We start from the raw sequence: 4,354 nt of genomic DNA on the forward strand, positions 1-4,354 counted from the left end.
AATCTTGCATATGAAAGGGAACCAAATATAATGTGTATGAAACACAGGAAAAAATCGCATGACTTACTATATACACTGAGGTCTATGTGAAGCAGAGTGGAAGTTGATGTTTATCAAATGAGTTGCGAGTTGTTGGGGATGACACAGAAAATGTGTCATGTTGAACAAAGGCAACGTTACCACTATGCCATCAAATACGCAACTGCCATGCTATTTAAAATAAGGGTACACAATACAGCTGGGTGGAAATTGCTACTTGTATTATTACACCTCCAGCTCTGAATGGCTGGAGTCTGCCAAAGCACAACTGAACTAAGCCACAGCAACAAAATAGATCTTTTCCCGTCTTACTACAGAAATTCCGTTCCAATTAATTTCGACTCATGTTTTGTAAGTTAATTATCTAAAGAATATTTTCAACAATAGAGATCATCATATCCTCTGTGGTATCCATGTAATAATCGACTCCATAAATTTTACCTTAAAAATATGGTCTAAAAAATTCAACTTTTACATGAGTATATACAATAATCAAGTTCAATAAAATGGAAAACGAAAGTAAATAATTTGATCCTGTTACAACACAAGTCATTTTAATAACAACTAATCAACCAATAAACAACACAATATATTTACATAAATTTTAATAAAAGTTTCGAAAATAGCTGGAATACTTTTCATCTTATTCTTTTCTCAAATGGTGCAAACCTGAGGCTGAATGTGTTAGCTCTATTTAAGCTGGATTGGAGTAAGCACAGTTTTAGAGAATGTCCAAAACAGAGAATGTATCAGATTACAAATTTAAGGATAACCAAAATAAGTAATGTTAAACATAACTGAATTCAGTAAAATATAAAGTGAAAAACAATTTGATTCTATTTAACACAAGTCATTTTAATAACAGCTAATCAATCAATAAACAATACAATATATTTAATAAATTAATAATTAATACTACCATAACAAAAAGGAAAACTTCATTCAAAGTTCTCAATGAGTCAGGAAAAACATTTCACTTCTGTTTTCCATTTTTGGTGGATGGTTTTAATGACTGCCAACCTGACATATCGTTATCTATTTCATTGTACTGTTTTAATGACAGACATATTATGAGTGCAGTTGTGCTTGGCTACATCACTATTTTGACAAATTTCTACTGCAAATATCACAGAATAGGGTATCTATCCTGTTTGAGAGAATGATCTATCACAGACATCAGTGAGATATGGCTACTGTCCAGTATGAGTGTATCTGTGTTTACTTAACCGAACTTTTAGCGAGAATGATTTACCACAGGTATTACAATGACATGGCTTCTCACCTGTATGAATAAGTTTGTGTCTAATTAAGACAGAACTATGAGAGAATGATTTTCCACAGATATCACAGTGTTATGGCTTCTCACCTGTATGAGTAAGAACATGCTTAATTAGGCCAGATCTTTGAGAAAACGATTTACCACAGGTATCACAGCTGTATGGCTTTTCTCCTGTGTGAATACGTTTGTGAACAGTTAATACTGATCTATAAGAGAATGATTTACCACAGATATCACAGTGATATGGTTTCTCTCCAGTATGAATACGTATGTGAGAATTTAAATGTACTTTTTGAAAGAAGGATTTTCCACAGATATCACAGCGATATGGCTTCTCTCCTGTATGAATAAACTTGTGTTTAGCTAAATTACCTCTGTCAGAGAATGATTCACCACAAATATTACACTGATATGGCTTCTCACCTGTATGGCTACGTACATGGCAAGTTAGGCTATCAGACCGAGAGAATGATTTATTACAGATATCACAGTGATATGGTTTTTCACCTGTATGAGTACGTTTATGATCTTCTAAGTGACATTTTAGAGTGAATGATTGACCACAGATATCACATCCATATGGCCTTTCTCCTGTATGGATGCGTTTGTGAATTATTAAATGATATGTACGAGAGAATGATTTACCACAGATATCACAGCTATGTGCTTTCTCTCCTGTATGTATACGTTTATGTTCGGATAATGTGCTTTTCGTAGCAAATGACTTACCACAGGTATCACATCCATATGGCTTTTCTCCTGTATGGATGCGTTTATGTTCGGTTAATGTGCTTTTCGTAGCAAATGATTTACCACAGGTATCACATCTATATGGCTTTTCTCCAGTATGGATATGTTTGTGAGTAACTAGGATATGTAATCGAGAGAATGATTTATCACAGATATCACAGTGAAATGGTTTCTCTCCTGTGTGAACAATTTTATGATTAATAAGACTACTTTTTAGAGAGAATGTCTTTTGACAGATATCACAGGGGTATGACGATTTTCTCACCTCTTTTGGTAATTCTTCAGGAAAATCCATTCTTTTTTAATATTTCTTTTCACACAACAATTACATTAATATTGATTTCACTATTTATTACTGCACTGATGAAAACCCTTCTACTGCAATATTTCCATCAATTGTTATCTCAGTTGGTATCAGAAAACAGTAGCAAATTCATTAAAAAATCTGTCCAGATTTATATGGAACATAAAATCATTTCATGCACCTTGTAGGCAACGATTAGCAATGTCTCACTCCGAAGAACTAACTCTCAGTAAATTTATTGCAATGGAGTTGTAGTTCTTCTGTATAAAATCTTCCTTTTTGTCAGTAAATGTCAATATATATTGATGCTATAGCTTTAATGCCAATGTCATCTGATATTCTGAAATGACAGAGAAATAGTGTAAGATATTGAAGATGATTAAAAAGTAAAGATATGGAAGTGAAATTTTACTACAATTCTACAGTTACCTCAACAACTGAACTTTACTTTTGAATTTGTTTATACATTTACTTAATGTATAAACCAGCAGTGTCGATGAAGAGGCAGGAGAGAAAGAACGACTGTATGCCCCTCAGCGAGGTGAATAATTCCATGCAGCACGTAAAAGTTTGATTTCTCTAGCTAAAGAGTAGCTGCTTGCAACGAATTAAGATCCAACGATAGAGATGCTACTGGAGACAAAAAAGGAGAAACAGCAGTTGGACTGCCTCCAGTGTAATCTAATATGTTGACAAAGAAGAAACCAACTGATCCACTGAACCGACCTCAGAGATGGCTTGTACATTTGACTGCAAATGACCCACCCACCGTAAGCTCACGCATTCTGCAAAGGAGTTGGGTTGGTGTCCTATCGCCCAAGTGTTCTTTGTTAACTAGAGTTCGAAATGTTTTCTCCCCTGATAGAAATGTCCGATGAAGGACTTCATGTTTCATTGATAAATATGAAGCACCTTCAGGTGTGTCTGTGATTAGATCTTTCAAATGAACCACCAAGGACGAGGAATGGCACTCAACAAAATGTGTAGCTGTTGCAGCTTCAACTTAATATTGTCCACAGCTAAGTATGCCTCCATTTGCTCAAACCAAATGGCTAATCAATATAGTATGTGCGAACTAGGTATTCTTTCGTTTCTGTCAGCAAACTTGTCATTTGAAGCATGTGGTATTGTTCGATAATTTTCCTAAGAAATTTTTATTTCCTTACTCTTCTTTAGAAGGCAGCAATTTGCTTTGAAGTAAGAGCAGAAATTGAAAGCTCTGAGGTGAGAGCAGGAAGTGAAAGAGAGTAAGTGAAAATGTATGTACATGTATATGAAATGGACATGTGTGAGAGAGAGAGAGAGTGAGTGAAGGTGTTATGTCTGTATTTTTTTGCATGTATGTGTAAAGCGCACTCACTTGCTCTCTCCCTCACACACATATCTTTCATATACACATACATACATCCTTTTTGTATGTATGTATGCACACGTGAGAGAGTGAGAGAGAGAGAGAGAGTGTGTGTGTGTGTAAAGGTGTGTTCTCATGTTTTTTGTTTTTCTTTTTGCATGTATGTCTAAGAGGCTACGGTTCGTTCTTACCTGCAAGCATATGTATTTCTGCATGTACGTGTATATGAAAGATTTGTGTGTGTGTGAGAGAGAGAGAGAGAGAGAGAGAGAGAGAGAGAGAGAGAGAAAGAGAGAGAGAGAGAGAGAGGGTGAGAGGGTGAGTGAGTGTCTCTTATACATACATGGAATAAAATACATGACAACACACATACATATACATATAAACTCACGTCCAAACATTTCACATTCTCCTCTCTTTCAACTTCCTGCTCTCACTTCAAAGCAAATAGTCGCCTTCCAAGGAGGAGTAAAGAAATAAAAAAAAATTACGGAAATTAACGAACAATACCATAACGATACCACGTGCTTCAAATGACAACTATGTTGACAGTAACAAAAGAATAACGAAACTATACCGAATTGACGGATCTATTTCAAAACGGGGGCACCAGTATTTTCTTAACGAAACA

General features: G+C 35.2%; 2 protein-coding genes across 4 annotated transcripts in view; both read right to left on the reverse strand.

The window, feature by feature from the left end:
* The window catches only part of LOC106880118 (zinc finger protein 665), an 11,142-nt gene extending 10,666 nt beyond the window's left edge, over nucleotides 1–476 (reverse strand). Inside the window, exon 1 of the mRNA XM_052976216.1 lies at nucleotides 68–476. The gene's annotated coding sequence lies outside the window, so the exon portion shown is untranslated. The remainder of the gene's footprint in view (nucleotides 1–67) is intronic.
* LOC106883748 (zinc finger protein OZF) overlaps nucleotides 1–2,429 on the reverse strand; it is a 6,977-nt gene extending 4,548 nt beyond the window's left edge. The window contains exon 1 of one of the 3 annotated variants that reach the window (XM_052976218.1): nucleotides 2,334–2,429. The gene's annotated coding sequence lies outside the window, so the exon portion shown is untranslated. Of the gene's footprint in view, nucleotides 1–2,047; nucleotides 2,132–2,333 lie in introns of those variants that run through there. The other 2 variants (XM_052976219.1, XM_052976220.1) reach the window with 2 other exon arrangements.
* Nucleotides 2,430–4,354: the final 1,925 nt, after the last annotated feature.

Source organism: Octopus bimaculoides, chromosome 24, assembly GCF_001194135.2.
Source record: "Octopus bimaculoides isolate UCB-OBI-ISO-001 chromosome 24, ASM119413v2, whole genome shotgun sequence".
Classification (NCBI taxonomy): Eukaryota; Metazoa; Mollusca; class Cephalopoda; order Octopoda; family Octopodidae; genus Octopus; species Octopus bimaculoides.